The 20824-nt window shown below is 45.9% G+C and overlaps 1 pseudogene; it reads left to right on the top strand.

The window, feature by feature from the left end:
* Nucleotides 1–6051: 6051 nt before the first annotated feature.
* Nucleotides 6052–7099, top strand: LOC109564469 (E3 ubiquitin-protein ligase RNF113A-like; annotated as a pseudogene).
* Nucleotides 7100–20824: the final 13725 nt, after the last annotated feature.

Raw genomic sequence — 20824 nt, 5'->3', positions numbered from 1 at the left:
TGAATACTCTCTTCCTATCCTGCAGATGGCTGCCTTGTTACTATGTCCTAATATGGCCTTTCCTCAGCATGTGTAAGAGAGAGATTTTTCTGATTTCTCATCATCAGTCCTTCTCAAACTCTTACAAAATTTTGAGAAGGGAATACTTCCACAGTCATTCTATGAGGCCAAGATTACCTTGAAACCAAAGCCAGATAAGGACCCCACAAGAAATGAAAACTATAGATCAATATCCTTGATGAATACAGGAACAGAAAGTTTCAACATAGTGTCAGCAAACTGAATTAAAAAACACTTAAGGATTATACACCACAACCAAGTGAGATTTATGCCTGTATGCAAGGATGGTTCAACATACGCAAATCGATAAATGCAACACATAGTAATGAAACAAAATATTTTATCACATGATCATCTCAACAGATGCAGAAAAACCATTTGACAAAATACAACATCCTTTCATGATAAAAACCCTTAGCAGATTGGGTATTGAGGGAATATAACTAAACATAATAAAGGTCATACATAGCAAATGCATAGCTAGCATTATACTCAATGGAGAAAGATTGAAAGTTTTCCTTCTAAGATCAGGAATAAGACAAAGATGTCCATTTTCACCATTCTTACTCAATATAGTATTGGAAGCCCTGCTAGAGTAATTAAGACAAAGAAATGACAGGCATCTAAATTGGGAAGATTAAGTAACACTTACCCTTTCAGTAAGTATTACTTGTACAGAAAGGCAGGTGATATGATCTTGTATATAGATAATCCCAAAGACTCTAGCAAAACAACTGTTAAAACTAATCAATGATGTCAGTAAAGTTGCACCATACAACATCAATAAGCAGAAGTCAGTTTTATGTCTATTCACTAAGGATAAAGTAAATGAAAGGAAATAAAAATATCCCTTTCACAATAGCATCAAAACAATAAAATACTTAGGAAAAAATTTAACCAAAGAAGTGAAAGATCTGCACAACAAAAACTGTAAGACTACTGAAAAGAAATAAAAGACACAACAAATAGAAAAATATCTGTACTCATGGATCAGAAGAATTAATATTACTAAAATGGCTACAGATTCAATGCAGTCTCCATCAAAATATCAATAGTATTCTCCACAGAAATAGAAAAAAATCCTAACATTTATAGTGAAGCACAAATGACCCCAAATAGCCAAAGTAATCCTGAGAAAAAAGAACAAAGCTGGCAGTATCACACACTTCCAGGCTTCCTTCAGCTGGTAAAGAATCTGCCTGCAATGTGGGAGACCTGGGCTCGATCCCTGGGTTGGGAAGATTCCCTGGAGAAGGGAACAGCTACCCACTCCAGTATTCTGGCCTGGAGAATTCCATGGACCGTATAGCCCATGGGGTCGCAAAGAGTCAGACATGACTGAGCAACTGTCACTCACTCACACACTTCCTGATTTCCAACTATACTACAAAGCTACAGTAATAAAAACAGTACAGTACTGGCATAAAAACAGACACATATACTAAGAACAGAGCTCAAAACTAACCCCAGCTTACATGGTCAGCTAGTATTTGACAAGGGAGCCAAAGGCCTCCAATGTAGATAAGACAGTTTCTTCAATAAATGGTATTGAGAAAAACTGGATAAACACATACAGGGCAATGAAATTGGACTGTTATCTTACACCACTCACAAAAAGTGAAGTGAAGTTGCTCAGTCATGTCCACCTCTTTGCGACCCCATGGACTGTAGCCTACAAGGCTCCTCTGTCCATGGAATTTTCCAGGCAAGAGTACTGGAGTGGGTTGCCATTTCCTTCTCCAGGGGACCTTCCCGACCCAGGGATCAAACCCAGGTCTCCTGCACTTCAGGCAGATGCTTTACCATCTGAGCCACCAGGGAAGCCCCTCCACTCACAAAAAAAAAAAACTCAAAATGGATTAAAGACCTAAATGTAAGATATGACACTATAAAACTCTTAGAGGAAAACACAGACAGAGCACTCTGACATAAATAGCAGCAACATTTTTACTGTCCTCAGTTCAGTTCAGTTTAGACGCTCAGTCGTGTCCAACTCTTTGCAACCCCATGAATGGCAGCACGCCAAGCCTCCCTGTCCATCACCAACTCCTGGAATTCACTCAAGCTCATCTCCATCGAGTCGGTAATGCCATCCAGCCATCTCATCCTCTGTCGTCCCCTTCTCCTCCTGCCCCCAATCCCTCCCAGCATCAGAGTCTTTTCCAATGAGTCAACATTTCTCATGAGGTGGCCAAAGTACTGGAGCTTCAGCTTTAGCATCATTCCTTCCAAAGAAATCCCAGGGCTGATCTCCTTCAGAATGGACTGGTTGGATCTCCTTGCAGTCCAAGGGACTCTCAAGGGTCTTCTCCAACACCACAGTTCAAAAGCATCAATTCTTTGGCGCTCAGCCTTCTTCACAGTCCAACTTTCACATCCATACATGACTACTGGAAAAACCATAGCCTTGACTAGATGGACCTTTGTTGGCAAAGTAATATCTCTGCTTTTGAATATGCTATCTAGGTTGGTCATCCTTCCAAGGGGTAAGCGTCTTTTAATTTCATGGCTGCAGTCACCATCTGCAGTGATTTTGGAGCCCAAAAAAATAGTCAGGCATTGTTTCCACTGTTTCCCCATCTATTTGCCATGAAGTGATGGGACCAGATGCCATGATCTTCGTTTTCTGAATGTTGAGCTTTAAGCCAACTCTTTCACTCTCCTCTTTCACTTTCATCAAGAAGCTTTTTACTCTCCTAGAGTAATGGAAATAACAACAAAAAAACAATTGGGACCTAATTAAACTGAAAAGCTTTTGCACATCAAAGGAAATCTAGAACAAAACAAAAAGACAACCCACAGAATGGGAGAAAATACTTGCAAATGATTTGACCAACAAGGAATTAATCTCCAAAATTTACTAACAGCTCATGCAGTTCAATATCAAAATAAAAACAAACAACCTAATCAAAAATGGGGAGAATATCTAAATAGACATATGTCCAAAGAAATATACAGATGGCCAAGAAGCACATGAAAAGATGTTCAACATCACTAATTATTAGAGAAATGGAAATCAAAACTACAAAGGGATATCACCTCACATCTGTCAGAATGGCCATTGTCAAATAGTCTACAAACAGTAAATGCCGGCGAGGGCGTGGAGAAAATAGAACCTTCCTACACTGTTGGTGGAATGTAAATTGGTACAGCCACTATGGAAAACAGTACAGAGGTTCCTTAATAAACTAAAAGTAGAGCTACCATAGGATGCAACAATCCCACTCCTGGGCATATATCCAGAAAAAAACATGATTCAAAGGATACAGGCACCCCAAAGTTCATTGCAGCACTGTTCACAATATCCAAGACATGGAAACAACCTAAATGTCCATTAACAGATGAATGGATAAAGAAGATGTGGCGCAATATAAAATGGACTATTATCAGCCATTACAAAGATGAGCCTGGAAATTAGCATACTAAGTGAAGTAAGTTAGAGAAAGACATATATCGTATAATATCACTTATATGGGAAATCAGTTCAGTTCAGTTCAGTTGCTCAGTCGTGTCCGACTCTTTGTGACCCCATGAATTGCAGCACGCCAGGCCTCCCTGTCCATCACCAACTCCCGGAGTTCTGTACGGGGAATCAAAAAATTGAGAGAGTAAATTGTTAGGTAGATTGATAAGAAGTCCGGGGTCCCCTAGGAGGAAAAAGAGGTCTGGGGCTTTCAAGGAGGAGATAAGCGTCTGGAGTTTTCAAGGAGGAGAAAAAGGATAAACTTTTTTTGTTTTACATTCCTCTGTCTTAGTCACATAAAACGTTTTTTTCTTTGAGTCCAGAGCTGATGTTTACACAACAAAACATCTCAGCTTAAACTCTGAACTAAGGATTCTATAAAAACAATGTATCCTGCTTGAGGACATGTTTCTCCTTCTTGAGAACCTTCTCAGTTCAGTTCAGTAGCTCAGTAGTTCAGTAGCTTTGTGACTCCATGAATCGCAGCATGCCAAGCCTCCCTGTCCATCACCAACTCCCGGAGTTCACCCAAACTCATGTGCATCAAGTCAGTGATGCCATCCAGCCATCTCATCCTCTGTCGTCCCCTTCTCCTCCTGCCCCCAATCCCTCCCAGCATCAGAGTCTTTTCCAATGAGTCAACTCTTCACATGAGGTGGCCAAAGTACTGGAGTTTCAGCCTCAGCATCAGTCCTTCCAATGAACACCCAGGACTAATCTCCTTTAGAATGGACTGGTTGGATCTCCTTGCAGTCCAAGGGACTCTCAAGAGTCTTCTCCAACACCACAGTTCAAAAGCATCAATTCTTCGGCGCTCAGCTTTCTTCACAGTCCAACTCTCACATCCATACATGACCACTGGAAAACCCATAGCCTTGACTAGACGGACCTTTGTTGGCAAAGTAATGTCTCTGCTTTTTAATATGCTATCTAGGTTGGTCATAACTTTCCTTCCAAGGGGTAAGCGTCTTTTAATTTCATGGCTGCAGTCACCATCTGCAGTGATTTTGGAGCCCCCCAAAATAAAGTCTGACACTGTTTCCACTGTTTCCCCATCTATTTGCCATGAAGTGATGGGACCAGATGCCATGATCTTAGTTTTCTGAATGTTGAATTTTAAGCCAACTTTTTCACTCTCTTCTTTCACCTTCATCAAGAGGCTTTTTAGTTCTTCTTCACTTTCTGCCATAAGGGTGATGTCATCTGCATATCTGAAGTTATTGATATTTCTCCCGGCAATCTTGATTCCAGTTTGTGCTTCCTCCAGCCCAGCGTTTCTCATAATGTACTCTGCGTATAAGTTAAATAAGCAGGGTGACGATATACAGCCATGACGTACTCCTTCCCTATTTGGAACCAGTCTGTTGTTCCAAATAGGGTCTGGTAAAATCTTTCTATTGTTGATCCTAATCTTGTTAATTTAAGATGCATATTGTGGGAGTCGGTCTGGTAAAAGTATATGAGGCCTTGCTAAGAAGAGCGAGGGGTGCACTCTATGCCGCCTTCCGATGTCTGTCAGAAGCATTCTCGGTCCTTTTTCACTGTAATAAAACTTCTGCCATACCGGAGCCCTGAGTGGTCAAGCCTGGTCTCTGATCCTCAAGCTAAATTTTCTTCTTTGGACATCAGGAATCTGACCCCATTCACTGTAAGCTATCAAAATTATACAAGTGAATCTAATTTATAAAACAGACTCAGAGACTTAGAAAGCAAACCTATGGTTACCAAAGGTTAACCAAAGGGGAAAGATAAATTGGGAGACTGGGATTGACATACACATACCACAATATTAAAAATAGATAACCAAAACAAGCACTAAAGCAAAATAGATAACCTCCAAGGACCTACCCTATAGCACAGGGAACTCTGCTCAGTATTCTGTAAAAACCTAAATGGGAAAAAATTTGAAAAAGAATAGATACATGTATAAGTATTACTGAATCACTTTGCAAACACCTGAAACTAATGTGATATTATTCATCAACTATACTCTACCCCGGAGAAGGCAATGGCACCCCACTCCAGTACTCTTGCCTGGAAAATCCCGTGGATGGAGGACCCTGGTAGGCTGCAGTCCATGGGGTCGCTAGAGTCGGACACGACTGAGCGACTTCACTTTCACTTTTCACTTTCATGCATTGGAGAAGGAAATGGCAACCCACTCCAGTGTTCTTTCGTGGAGAATCCCAGGGATGGGAAGCCTGGTTGGCTGCCGTCTATGGGGTCACACAGAGTCAGACACGACTGAAGTGACGCAGCTGCAGCAGCAGCAGCAGCATACTCTACCCAAGCACCCCTGAAGAAGGACAGCCCCCTTCCCAGGCTGATTTAAGGGGATTGATCGAATCAAAGGCAGTCACATGATTTAAGGGGGCTTTTTTTTTTTTTTTAAGGTTTGTCAGGAGACTAAGAACACCTGTGGCCACAGATTTTGCACGAATTCACAGTCGAGCACTCAACAGTGCAGTGATGAACAGGCCCACGCCACCCGGCAGACTACAGCCGTTTCTGAGCTCAAGACTCTTAAAATGTCAGAGCAACTTTCCCCAGGAAAGAGGACAGACAAGTTGTGAAAAAGATCTTTCTTTTCAAAAAAGCCTGGGCAAAAAGTGGCTGCAGGCTGCAGGAAGTGCCCCATCTGCAACCAAGAGTCCAGAGACAACAGCTGCAGTGACGAAGAGAACACTGTGGTTCGCCTGGAAAAGAAGCAAGCTCCCCACAGTCCCATGATACAGAAGGCCCGTGGCAGTGGTAGACAGAGGTGGCATACGGTGACCAGAGTAGCGAGGAGGAGGAGAACAAGCCCAAGTGTCTGGGCGTGGTCTACAAGTCCACTCGCCCAGCGAAACCCATAGGGCCAGAGGATATGGGGGCCACTGCTGTCCATGCTAGACACAGAGAAGGAGCATGATGCACAAACCATCTTTGAGCACAGCCAGAAGATCCAGGAGGAGCTGAGGGGCAAGGAAGATGATCTTCTGGGTGGTTTAATCTAATAATCATTAGATCTAATAAGATCTAATAGTTAATAATTGCCAGAAATACATGAAGCCCAAGGATACATCTATGGGCACTGCTTCCTCCTGAATGGTGAGGAAGGGCCCCATCCGAGCTCCCCAGCATCTCCATGTGCTGGGATTACCAGCTCGACATTTGTTAAGGACTACGAGGAGATTGGTTTTTGCAGCTTCGCAGACTGCTGTAAATTCCCCCATGACCGTTCAGATCATAAGCATGGGTGGCAGATTGAACACGAACTTGATGAGCATCTCTGTGGTGTCTAAGAGGGCAAAAACTACGAAGTGGGAAGCGACCAGGAGGAAATACCATTCAAGTGTTTCCTCTGTCACCAGACCTTCCAAAACCCAGTTATCACCAATTGCAGGCATTATTCTGTGAGCTCTGCATGCTGCAGCTTTCTCACACCACCCCTCGCTGCTATATCTGTGACCAGCAGACCAATGGCGTCCAGAGAAAGAATGGATTATTAAACTGGAGAAACATTGAGCTGCAGAAGGGGATGGTGCTTCTGATTTCCCAGAAGACCCTGATGAGAGTCCAATTCCCATTACTTAAAATTTCCCATTAGTCTCAAATCTCAAATGTTTTGTTATTTAGGAAATCTTAAGAAAAAGAAGAAGACCCATTGACTTAATGGGGTACAGGAGAATTAAGAAAGCAGAATGACTTAATGGGTGTCTGGAGAGTTAAGAAGGCAGACGGATTTAATGGAGGTCAGGAAACCTAAGGGGTTTGATTGGTAAAATGGATGCCAGGAGATTTAAGAAGGATGATTGATTTAGTGGGGGTCAGGATATTTAATGGAGCTGATTTAATCAATGGGAGTCACATGTTTTAGGGGCTGGTGTAATATGTAGGTGTCACATGACACAAGCATGTTGATCAAATCAGTGAGGGTTACCTGTTTATGGGGACTGATTTAACAATAGGAGCCGTGTGACCTAGCAGCTGATTGAATCAGCCCAAGGGGACAGCACCTACATAAAAACTGTGTATATGTGTCCACAAAGGCACTTTGTGTAACAATAAATATACACAGCTGTGTACGTACTGTGTGTCCAGAAAGGCACTTTGGGTACACAATGCCTATGCACAAGTGTACCAGAAGAGGTGCACGTGGGGAGCCCAAACCCACCCCCACAGGCGACAGCACCCTCCCTAACCTCTCATCATTATTTCTGGTATTTCTGGTTTTTGCTACTACAAACAAGGAAGCAATATTATTGCTGCCTAACACATCACCCCAAAATTTTGCAACTAAAAAAAAAATTTTGTGACTTAAAAATAAATATTTAACACGGCTCACAGTTTTTGCAGACAGGAATTTGGGAGCTGCGTGGCTGGATGGCTTCTGGCTTCGTGTTTTTCATTGGGTTGCAGTCAGAATGTTGGCTGGGGCTACAATCACTGAGGTTTGACTGTGCTGGAGGGTTCACTGCCTCCAGGGCTGGCAAGTGGGCGATGTCTGATGGTGCGATGCCATGCTAAGGTGCTTAGCATATTGCGTCTGACTCTCTATGACACTATGGACTGCAGCCTGCCAGGCTCCTCTGCCCATGGGATTCTTCAGACAAGAATACTGGAGGGGGTTGCTGGCTGGCTGATGGTGGAGAGCCCTAATTCCTAGCTCCCTAAGTGGCCCTCTCCATGAGGTTGATTGAGGGTCCTCACAACATGGGGGCAGGTTTCCCCCAGAGTGAGTTATTCAAGAGAGAACAGAAGCAGCAATGCATTTTAAGACCTAGCCTCATAAGTCACACATTGTCATCTCTGCCTCATTCTGTTCATTAGAAGTCAGTCACTGAGTCCAGCCATTTGAAGGGAGGAGCGTCAAAGAGTTTGCAAACTTGTTTGAAAGCCATCAGTACTACCCTTTTATATAATCTTTATGTACTTGTGTGAACACATCCTTGTAATAGATTTTCTGAACTAGAATTGCTGGATCAAGTGACATGTTCACTTTTAATTTTGATAATTCCTCTACGTGTCTAAAGCTGCCCAACAAATCTTTGCTCTGTTATTTGTTTTAGCAATGAATCTCCCGGGTGCTATCTAGGCACAGCTTGAGAAGGTATTTCCCACGCTCCCTTGCTACAGACAAGGGAGACAGGTAACTAACTTCTGGCCGGTGGGACGTATTGTGTGAGATTTCTGAGTCATGCTTTTAAAAGAAGCCGTTGGCCTATTTCCTCTTTCCCTGTAGAGGATGCTGCTTGGAGAGCAGATATGGTGGTGGTGGGAACCAGCTTGCACCAGGTGATGAAGACGGTACCTTTGGGGATGATGGAATTATGTATAGAAAGAATCTGGACCTCTAGATAATCTCAAGGAGCCAAGCTACCCTTCTTCTCAGGGCATCTTGCCAGCTTAGACTTTTGTATGAAAGAAAAATAAAATTTCTATTTTAAGCCACTGTTGTTTACTGGTGATTTGCCTTCTGAAGAGGCTTTACCCACAGCATATGCATATCCATTCCCCCATCCTTGCCCACACACAATATTCTCAATCTTTAAAAATTTACCACTCTGATGGACTCCCCCTTCACTTACAACTTCATCATCCCCCTCCTTTGCAGCTGAACCAAATGCTAGGAATAAAGGGAGGGACGCTGACCAGAAAGCCTACCACAGTCAGGTTAATAGAAAACACAAAGGCAAAATGTTGCTGTCGAGCAAAGGAAACTATAAGCAAGGTGAGAATACAACCCTCAGAATGGGAGAAAATAATAGCAAATGAAACAACTGACAAAGGATTGATTTCCAAAATATACAAGCAGCTCATACAACTCAATACCAGAAAAACAAACAACCCAATCAAAAAGTGGGAAAAAGACCTAAAGAGACATTTCTCCAAAGAAGACATACAGATGGCTAACAAACACATGAAAAGATGCTCAACATCGCTCATTATTAGAGAAATGCAAATCAAAACTACAATGAGATATCACCTCACATCAGTCAGAATGGCCATCATCAAAAAGTCTACAAACAATAAATGCTGGAGAGGGTGTGGAGAAAAGGACATGCTCTTGCATTCTTGGTAGGAATGTAAATTGATACAGCCACTTTGGAAGACGGTATGGAGATTCCTTAAAAAACTAGGAATAAAACCACCATACGACCCAGCAATCCCACTCCTAGGCATACACCCTGAGGAAACCAAAATTGAAAAAAAAACACATGTATCCCGTCATTCATTGCAGCACTATTTACAATAGCTAGAACAAGGAAGCAACCTAGGTGCTCATCAACAGATGAATGGATAAAGAAGCTGTGGTACATATACACACTGGAGTATTACTCAGCCATAAAAAGGAACACCTTTGAGTCAGTTCTAATGAGGTGGATGAACCTAGAAACTATTATACAGAGTAAAGTAAGTCAGAAAGAGAAAGATAAATATCATAATGCATATATACAGAATCTATAAAAATGATACTGAAGAATTTACTTACAAGGCAGCAACAGAGAAACAGACATAGAGAATAGACCTATGGACATGGGGAGAGGGGAGGAGAGGGTGAGATGTATGGAATGAGTAACAAGGAAACTTATATTACCATATGTAAAACGGATAACCAACGGGAATTTGCTGTATGGCTCAGGAAACTCAAACAGGGGCTCTGTATCAACCTGGAGGGGTGGGATGGGGAGGGAAATGGGTGGGAGGCTCCAGAGGGAGGGGATATATGTATATCTATGGCTGATTCATGTTGAGGTTTGACAGAAAACAACAAAATTCTGTAAAGCAATTATCCTTCAATTAAAAAAAAAAAAAAATGTTGCTGTCAAGAAAGGTCCTCTTACAACTCTAAAGTACATGTCCATCACCGAAAGAGCCTCTGCAGAGATGCTGTGCCTGCCCTCAAAGGCATGACAGCTGAACTGGGGACAGCAAATATCTGAAAAGAGACAACCAGCAGGGCAAAGTGGAAGGGTCTGGCTGTCCAGTTATGGGGGCTACCCAGGGACCTGGAGCAAAGACGGAGGACATTAGCCTCCCCAAGGCATGGTTCACGAGTTTCTCGTGCTACTCTGGCCAGAAGTGGGGCGGAGGGAGTGGCTTACCTGGGAGAAAGCTACAGCAAATGGCGAACGGCACGGGTGCCGGTGTTAGAGAGCCCACGCCGCATTCCACCTCCACCACACTTCACTCTGTGGACAGAGGACGCACCGAGTGCCTCCTGGAGCCGGACACTGCGGGCAGTGCTGGGAGTCCCGTGGGAAACTGCAGTACCCGGAGCTTCCCTTCAGGGCGCTAAGACGGACAAGTCAAGGCTGGGCCACCGTGTCTTCACCTGCAGAGAGGGGCATCTGCTGGGAAGACGGAATGGAATAACACGTGCATGGGATGGTGCCCACGGCCCTAGGTAGCGAAAGCTCAGTGCAGGCAGCTGCAATGATTAAGAAAAGCCATGAAATATCATGATATCACTTATATGTGGAATCTAAAAAAAGGATACAAGTGAACTCATTTACAAAACAGAAATAGATTCACAAACAAAAAACGAATTTATGCTTACCAAAGGGGAAAGCAGGGGGAGGGATAAATTAGGAGTTTGGGATTAATATATACACACTTTTATATATAAAATAGTTAACCAACAAGGACCTATTACATAGTGCAGAGAACTATACTCAATGTTTTGTAATAACCTATAGGGAAAATAATATGTGTGTGTGTATCTCAATCACCTTGTGTACACCTGAAGATAACACAACGTTGTAAAACAACTAGAACCCCCAAATTTCTTCTATGTGCCCTTTTGTTTCCTCACTGGTGACTCCTTCAAACATTGGGTTAATGCCCATCCCTGCCTAGGGGGAAAAAAACGCAGATTCCTGCTTTTGTAAAAGAGCGTTCTCCTTGAGAAACAGCTGATGTAGTTTTACGCCCTGATTCTGTTTCGTTAACACTTTAGTGGGGGACATACTGTGTTTGATTCAACCAGAGGAATGAAAGTCTAATTGCGAAATTTTAGGCATCAGTCAAGCTAACTGCGGACACCTGGCCCAGTTGGAGGTGCTTCACTGATGCTGTTGAAACCATAACTTTTAGGAACTGGCCCCAGCCTCTTCTCCTCCCCTCCCCTCCTCTCTCTTCTGTTCTCCTTCTCTCCTCCGTCTCCTGTCTTTTTCTTGCCTAAACAGCCATCCAAATCCCTGATGACTCAGTGTGATCGAGTTTTCACAGGCAGGTGCGCATCTTGTTTAGTCACATCACAAATAAATCACTTGGCCACACATAGTCAGTGCACCAATCTGTTACTTTTCTCTGCTCTTCAGGAACAGACTTCTGAAAAAGCACAAGATGGTTGGGTGAAATGCAAGCAAGGAAAAGAGCAAGGTGGAGTGGGCAGAGCCCTTCTGAGCTGGCCATCTAACTTCACGTCTAATCAGAGAGTGAATCAGTTACATCTGCAATTATGTCAACAGCTCAGCATCGTGACTGCTGCCTGGAACCCACGATGGCGAGCTGTGGAAGAAATAGGTTTGGAGTGGAGAGGTGGTGCTTGTGTTTACTGAAAACCTATCGTGTGCTAGGTCCTGTGTTTACTGGATACCTACTATGTGCCAGGCCCTATGCTTGCTTTTGCATCTGTTCTCTTCCAAGGCAGGGATCAGGATCCTGACTGGGGGGCCCTGGTCAGTTTCACCTTTCAGGGTCTTGTTCCTGCAGACTAGAAACATTACACCATTCTCTAATGATTCTGTTTGATATGATGGAAGGGTCTTGGGGTTGGAGAGACCTAGCTCCACCACTGTGGGCAGGTGACCTAACACCTCTGAGTCTCAGTTTCTTTGTCTCTAAATGGGTATGAAGATTGGATCAGATGAAATAACATATTTAAGACATCTCATAAATGGCAGCTAAAAATGATGGTGTTTAATCTCTCCTTCATAACATACAACTTCATCCTCTTAGAGATTTTTATAATGTTTACAGGTTAGGGTGGCAATGCTCCCAGAGCTCCGTGTGCGTACATGTGTTTCTTATAGTTGATTAAAAAAAAAAAAAAGCAGTCTGAAGGGGAGACAGCTGAGTCTTTTATAGAAATCTTGGTGCTTTAGAAAATCAGACAAACCTCAATGAAATGCCATTGGGCACTCTGTCAGTGAACCAGGCCTCCCCGTGGCCACACCCTGCATGGTGTCCCTCCACATTGGATCTGGGCTGTGATTTGTTTTGAATAATAAGGCAGAAGTGACACTGGCCTAAGCCTCAGGAATTTCTAGAAGTGTCTGCCTTTGTGTTTCAGGGAGGCCATGAGCCAATATCTAAGAAATTTGGTCTCTGTGATGTAGAGATGTTAGCACAGGTTCACATGCTCCATGGCCAAACAAATGGAAACATTGGAGTTTGGAGCAGACAAATGTTTATTTCAGGGCCATGCTATGAAATGGGTGGTTCATGCTGTGGGTGGCTCACACCCAAAAAACCCCAAGCCCCCTGAAGGGGCTCCTTGAGGGGTTCCAGCAAAGTATTTTTAAAGGGCCAGGTGAGGGAGGGGGGTCACAAGGTGTGCGATCAGTTCATGCACAATTCTCTGATTGGCTGATGGTGCGGTAACAGGGTTGTGTCTCGGGGGTTAGCATTATCAGGCCTTAGGTTCTAGGAGGCCTGGGGCCATGTGCTCATGGTCATAAATTAGTTAACATCTTCCATTTGGGGGGCAGGTTCACACTTGTAAAACAACTCAGGAAATGTGCATCAAATACCGATATCTAGGTATTTCAGAGAGGAGCTAAAGCAGAGGATATGGAGAAAGGCCTGTATGCTTGCTTACAGAGACAGTATAGAGAGAGTTCATGGAAAAAGAGAGGCCCTGAGAATCTATGGGAGGAGAGAGTCTCAACCTAGGCCAGCCCTCCAGCCACCCCTCTGTCAACTTAAAAAATATGCATGACCTAAAAGTCGAGAGTTATGTTTTACCGGAGGAAGTTTTTAGGATGTCAAGCAGCGAGGCAGCATCTCAGTTAACCCCGAGAGAACTTCTCCGAGGAGGTGAGGGGGGAGCCAGGATATATAGGGGTTTGGCAACAAACAGCAGGTAGTCAGACCGTCAAAAGATTATCGTTAATTAAAGAAAACCAGATATCTCAAGGAATTTAATGCTTTTCTATATATGGGAAGATGCTAGAGTCTGGGCTCACTGAAATCATTCCTTTGATACACACCTCAGCTATCTGGGGTCAGTATCCTGTGTTTTCATGGGGCTTCCAAGGTGGCATTAGTTAAGGAACCTGCCGGCCAGTGCAGGAGATGTAAGGGACATGGGTTTGATCCCTAGGTCGGGAAGATCCCCTGGAGGAGGGCATGGCAACCCACTCTGGTATTCTTGCCTAGAGAATCGCATGGACAGAGGAGCCTGGTGGGCTAGAGTCCGTGGGGTCACAAAGAGTTGGAACAAGCTGAGTGACTAGCATACACATACTCCACAGACTGTGGGCCATCTCAGAAGTCAACAGGCCCTGAAATATGGGGTTGTTAGTTTTTATGGACTGAGTAATTTCTTAGGCTAATGACTGAGAGGATTATTCCAACTATTTCAGGGAAGAAGCAGGGATTTCTAGGAATTGGACCACTGCCCACTCTCTGACCTTTTATGGTCAATGTCAGAACTGTCACAGCACTGGAGGGTTCGTCACTTAGATGCTAATGTATTACAACGAGTGTATAATGAGGCTCAAGGTCTACTGAAAGTCATATTCCACCATCTTGAACCTAGCTAGTCCTAACCAGTTTTTGGCGTGTTCTATGGCGATGTCATTCTTTTAAAGGTTGTGCCCTGCCCTCTTCCCTCCTGTTTCAGCTGGATGTAAAAATAATGGGGCTATTACAAAGTCAGGTTTTAGGTCTGCAGTGGGGACCTCAGAAAAGCTGGTCGTTTCATGATCTTTACTTTCTCCATCCCATTTGGTAGAAATAATACAACTCACTTCCCTGCTGACTTACAAGCCCTCGTGACTGTGGAGCCTTCTGGGGAGGTTCCCTTCAGCACCCACCGGAGGGGGTGCCAGAATATGTGTAGGACCTGTTTGCAAAGGGACTTTTTAGGTCCCCACCAAAGATAGCTTGGGGGGTGGGGGTGGGGAATTGAGGTTGTCAGGCCCTTTGTGTACCGAGGAGAACGGTTTAAAAGACTAGAAGTGTAGCTTCAGCAGAGGTAACTGGCTGGTAATTAGCAGGTTAATGACTCACGTTAGGGATAATGCAAGGCTGGAGCCAGGGGGCAGGAAATGACTTGAAAGTCTCCCTCTCTCTGCTCCCCACTCCCTAGTGTTTGCTAAGTCACTTCAGTCGTGTCCGACTGTGCGACGCCATAAACGGCAGCCCACCAGGCTCCCCCGTACCTGGGATTCTCCAGGCAAGAACACTGGAGTGGGTTGCCATTTCCTTCCCCAATGCATGAAAGTGAAAAGTGAAAGTGAAGTTGCTCGGTCGTGTCCAACTCTTAGCGACCCCATGGACTGCAGCCTACCAGGCTCCTCCGCCCATGGGATTTTCCAGGCAAGAGTACTGACTGGAGTGGGGTGCCACTGCCTTCTGCTTTAACGTCTCCTACCTAGGAAGGGCTGGATCCTATTTGTCTCCTTAGCTCTGGGAGTCAGGGCCAGGCCAGAAGCTGCCGGGTGGTGCCAAAAAAATACTGACTTGTAAAAAATAATGAGCAACTTTGCCCTTCTCTTGAGGATCAAGAAGGGGTGTAAGTGCAAATTGAAGGGGATAGAAGAGCAAGTGATCCCACTCCATGCAGAGGAAGGCTGAGCGCCAGGGGCATCTTTTTTCAAACTTTTAGGATGCCACCTGAGCTTGTGGGTCCGCCCAGCCTACTCCACTTAGAATCTTAGCATACACAGATTTTTACAGATACTGAATCAGTTAGGAATATGTTTAGTTGTAAGTAACACAACTCCCCTGATAGCTCAGTTGGTAAAGAATCTGCCTGCAATGCAGGAGACCCTGGTTTGATTCCTGGGTTGGGAAGATCTGCTGGAGAAGGGATAGGCTACCCACTCCAGTATTCTTGGGCTTCCATTGTGGCTCAGCTGGTAAAGAATCCACCTGCAATACGGAAGACCTGGGTTCCATCCTTGGGTTGGGAAGATCCCCTGGAGAAGGAAAACAGCTACTCACTCCAGAATTCCATGGACTGTATAGTCTATGGGGTCTCAAAGAGTCGGACAGGACTGAGCGACTTTTACTTTCAACACAGCTCCTAAAGGTGGTCTAAACAATAAAGACATTCCCTCAATCCACAGAGAACTACTGAGAGGTGACTTCGTGTCTGGCACTGTTCTGGGAGTGGGGGACAGAGCAGAGCAAAGAAACTTCCTGTCCTAGAACAAGAAGGCAAGCCCTGGTGCAGGCAGAGGCTTCCCACAGCCTGGAGTGCCCGGGCCTTCCTACCTTTGTCCTCCACTCACCTTTGGCTTCTGCCTCCTGGTCCTAGGATCACCTGGGATGTCCGGGAATCTCAAGACAGGAAGCACGGGAGAGAGGTGGCACCAGCCTCTCCTGCTCCTTTTATCAGGAAAAAGAAAACTTTCCCAGAATCTCCAGCGGATTCTTGCCATCACTGGAGAGAAGAGGCACGTGGCTGCATCAGCGTTCTCAGGACTAATTAATCTGGTCATTAGTTATCACCTGGGGTTGCCCAGCACAAAGTCAGGGGTCAGTTTGCAGAGGAGAAGAGGGAAGGATTTTGGGGTCAGGTTATCTTGCTCCTTACTGTTCACAGGGTGAGGCCCTGACAAAGAGACAACTATCCTATTGCAAATCTTAAGTAAATAGTAAAGCAATTAAAAATAACACTGGAGGGAATTCCCTGGTGGTCCAGTGGTTAAGACTGCCTTCCAGTGCAGGGGGTGTGGGTTCCATCCCTGGTCGGAGAACTAAGGTCCCACATGCTGTGGGGTGCAGCCAAAAAAAAATTTTTTTTTTAATGTTAAAAAAAAAAATGACATTTTTTCTTTAGTACAACCCAAGATGGGGCAAAAAATCTTATGGACTGCTCTTACTAAGCTCTTTTCCAAGGGCTCTGTAGGAAATGTGAGGGTGGTGGAGAAAGGATCCAGTCTCAGGGCGCTCTCAGGCTAGCTGGAAATAACACACACACACACACACACACACACACAGCTGAAACCACCTGGGACCATAAGAGAGTGAAAAGGCTTTGGTAGGATCTGAACGCACGGTATCGAATAGAGGCACAAGTAAAGGCCGTCATGGTCCAAGGCTCGCTCACTGCCTGCCCTGCCCGCACCCACTGGGGAACACGTCACAGCTCCTAACCCTGTGATCCTATAAGCGCCAGGCCCCTCCCCAACCCCAGCCATGGCTGATGGGATCAGACCTGGACCCTGAGCCCAAGGCAGCCATCCATACCCAGCAGGAAGGACGTGAGCTGGGCCACTCAGGTGCTCTGTCTTGAGAATCTGAAGAGACATAGAGACTACTGCTCAGGGTGAGAGGTCCTGATACCTCGTGGTAAGAGAGATGTGTCAAGAGACCACACAGATCCTCAAGAAGGAAAGGACAAGGATTTCCCTGGTAGTCCAGCGGTTAGGACTCTCTGCTTCCACTGCAGGTTTGATCCCTAGTCAGGGAACTAAGATTTTGCATGCCTTGCTGCACAACCAAAAAAACCCCCACCTTTTTTAAAGAAGAAGGAAAGGGCAGCCTCACTCCTAACTTGACCCATCCTGAACTGGGGTTGGGGTTGCCATTCCATCCTGACCACCAATGTTCCTTTTATGAGGGCCGGTTTGAACAGGTTTTGTGCCTCAGCTTGAATGGTATGGCGTGGGAAGACTTCAAGCTCACCCCTCAGCCCTGTATCCACCTCTCTCCCATTCCGCAGTCCATCCCCCGCCTCTGCCTTAGGCCAAGTCCTCTTCCACCAGCTGCTCCGCCTGCATTTGTTCTCCCTGTCATTTCATTCACTGGTCTTTCTAACTTGACCCTGCCAGGCTCTTGCTTTACATCTTTGAGTAGCTCCTCATAGCTCAGCCTCCAGTCCTATCTGACTCCCTCGCTACCTATGCTCCTGACCTGCCATCCAGTCACCCTAAGATTAAACAGTCACACCTCTATGCCTTTGCACATGCCCGGACTTCCGTGTACTAATACACCCTCCACCCGTTTCCCATGCCTCCTGCAAGATCAAGGTGGGGACATCTCTCTCCAGTCCTAACTTTGATTCCCCTCTGCTTTGGCCACCGCAGCAGCTCGTGAGGCCCTGTGCTGGCATTTACTTCACTGCATTGGCACCATGCTTGTTTGTCCTTGTCACCTGGCGCTGTGCCTGTGGAGTGAATGAACGAATACGCCTCAGCTGACTTGATCGGGTTCTGTTGGGAGAGTGGAGTGTGAGGAGGGGACTTTTCTTTCTGGGAGATTAGCCTCAGTCCAGCCTAGACTGGGGCGTCAGGTGCTTTCTGAGGCCCTCCTGCCTCATGCCCTGAAAGCCCACCTGTCTGCTTGCTCCTCTGGTGACATGGGGACAGCCTCATTGAAACTGGCCTTCTTGTCCTCAACACTGGACGGAAATCCCCCAGGAGCACGTCTCTGTTTGCCTCTTCTAGAGAAGAGGCACACAGACAGAACTAAAGAGCCAAGTGCAGCGAAGCACTCAGATTTGATAAACAGGCAGGAGATTTCAGGAGCAATCAGGGGAGAAAAGAAGATACATTATCCCCGGAATTCACAATGCAGAGCTGACGAGCTGGAGGGGCTGTGATTCCATCTTCCCATCTTCCCAGGCCTCCTGCAGCCCAGGAAGATTTGCTGCTTTGGGAAATGATGCAGTGATGTCCACATGGCCGTTCAAGGCTTCCCTGGTGACATGGAGGGTGGCGGGCAGTGTTTGTGGACTCCTGGGAGCCTGGTAGTCCTCCCTAGGAAAGAAGGTTGTTTATTAGGCTCCCAAATGTATCTAATGATAATGGACCTGAACACAAAGGGCTGCAGACCCCTCCTGATGGCAGAGGGCCAACTTGGAAGAGGGTCCTCACCAGAACCAGACCATGCTGGGACCCTGATCTCCGACTCCAGCCTCCTGAACTGTGAGAAATAAATTCTGTAGTTTATAAGACCTCCAGGTTATGGTATTGTGCTATAGCAGTCCAAACAGACTAAGAAATAACCAGCATTTATTAAACTTACTACCTGCCAAGCACTGTCTTAAGCACCTTATACACATTAATTTATTTAATCATTTTACCATTTCCCTATCTGACAGGTACCATTATTATTGTTGTCTCCATTTTACAGATGAGGAAACTGAGATCAGATCTTGAAATCTTTTGTCTACTTTGTTCAACTCCAGCGCCTAGAACCTAGGAATGCAACAAACTCATCCAGTAAGCAGCAGCAAAATGTCCTCTAACGCAGAGCCTGGGGCCAACAATGACCCAGATGATGGCACAGTGGGACCATGGGGATGCACGGAGGCTTAGATGCCATCCAGAAGTTCTGCCTCTCCCTCCTGTCCTCTTTCCTTCCGTACATATTTTTCAGGGGTTTCCTATTTGTAGAACGCGTTCACAGAGAGGAATCAGATTTCCCTTCTGCCCCAAGTGGGTTATAATTACAACATAATAAGTAGTGATAACCTATGCAGAAAAATTACGGTAAAGTAATTTTTTAAAAACCCAAAGAGAAGCAAACAACGTGCTGGAACAAATTTGCCATCCTTCATCCGTTCACTCATCCAAGGAGCGTGCATCGAGCTAAGCCCTGGGATGCAGGAATGAGTGTGAACTAGGCCCCCTTCTGGTGGGACAGGCTGCCTCCCTCAGAGTAGCAAAGGCTTGGGGAGAGCAGCTGAGCAGAAGAGGCTCCAGACTTGAGGCCTGCTTCCCGCATCCCTCTTCCCGCTGCTCCAAAGGGTGCTTTCCCCAGAGCTGGCCCAGTCCAGTCCAGAGGGCAGGCTCCAGGGCTCCGGCCTGTTGAGGAAAGCAGGTCAGTAAGCCTTGCCCCAGGCCTTGGGGCTGCCGGTCCCCTTTCAGTGTCCCTCCAGCCTCCCTCCCTCCTTCTGCGGTGCCTGGCAGCGAGCCCCAGCTTCCCCAGGCTGGCTGCTCACTCACGAACGGGGCCCAGAGCCGTTCACAGACCGCGCGGCCACCTCCCCCAGCCCCAGCCCCAGAGCTCTGCGCCGTGATGGATGGCGCTGCTCTGCTCCTGGTCCCAGAGAGCTCCTTTGAATAATAACTTGGCAAAATTACTCTTTTTTTTTTTGCTTTCTCTATTTCTGATTCATTGGCTCTTTCTAAGTCATTCATCTCTTTTGAGTTAGAGGAAGAAAGAAGAATGAGGAAGAGGAGGAGGAAGTATCACAGGGTTACAAGGGACCCTGAGTCCCACCTCCTTGTTCTACAGGGGGAGCTGGAGGCGGAGCGTGGATTCCTATAGGAATCCTGATCTCCACTCATAGAAGAGAAGCAACTGTGGGAGGGATGGGAGATGGGGGAGGCAGGGATCTTTCTAGGGACCCTTCAGTTGCACCTTGAAGGCAGCTGCCTACTGTATCCACATGCAAGGCTGGTCCTGTCTGCCGGTAGAGATGTTGGAGTTTCTTTATCCTTGAAGGGGCAGAGCAGAGCAGGGAAAGGGAGTAGAGACAGACGGGGCTTCAAGTGAGTTGTGGCAGCTCACCAACACCAACACATGATCACCTACTATGTGCTAGGCATGGAGGAGACAAAGATGCATAGACACTGTTCCTACCCTCAAGGGTTCACAGACAGGTACAGGTAAAGCTGATGCCTGTGGCAGGTGCTGTAGGGGAAGTAGGTCCGATGAGATCACACAGAGGAGGTTGTTCTACGCCGGGAGGGACCAGCAGCGAGGTCTTCACAGATGAGCTGATAAAATGTTCTGAGATCTCAATCTGAAGGTGGGGAAGCATGCTCCAAATGTCAGGCACCGCAGAAGCAAAGGCGTGAAGGTGTGAAATGGCACAGTGTTCCGGGCAACGCTGAGTTCTACAGCATTTTTAGAGTATGAAGGTGAAATGGATGTTGGCCAGACACAGGAGAAGGGCCAATGATGATACTGCCTGCAGAACTGAATCAAGTGCTCGCACAGGAAGGCCTGTGTGCCAGTCTTGGGAGTCTGATGACTGTGACAGGACAGTTATCCAGCAGGAAGGGGTCTAATCAGATCTGCAACAGTGTGGAGGACGGATCAGACGGGAGAGGCTGGAGAAAGGAGGACCAACCAGGAGACAGATGTGATAGTCCAGGCAACAGTCGATGGAAGGACTGAACCAAGGCA

The sequence above is a fragment of the Bos indicus genome, chromosome 10 (genome assembly GCF_029378745.1).
Source record: "Bos indicus isolate NIAB-ARS_2022 breed Sahiwal x Tharparkar chromosome 10, NIAB-ARS_B.indTharparkar_mat_pri_1.0, whole genome shotgun sequence".
Lineage (NCBI taxonomy): Eukaryota > Metazoa > Chordata > Mammalia > Artiodactyla > Bovidae > Bos > Bos indicus.
This window is presented reverse-complemented; position numbering and strand designations above follow the sequence as displayed.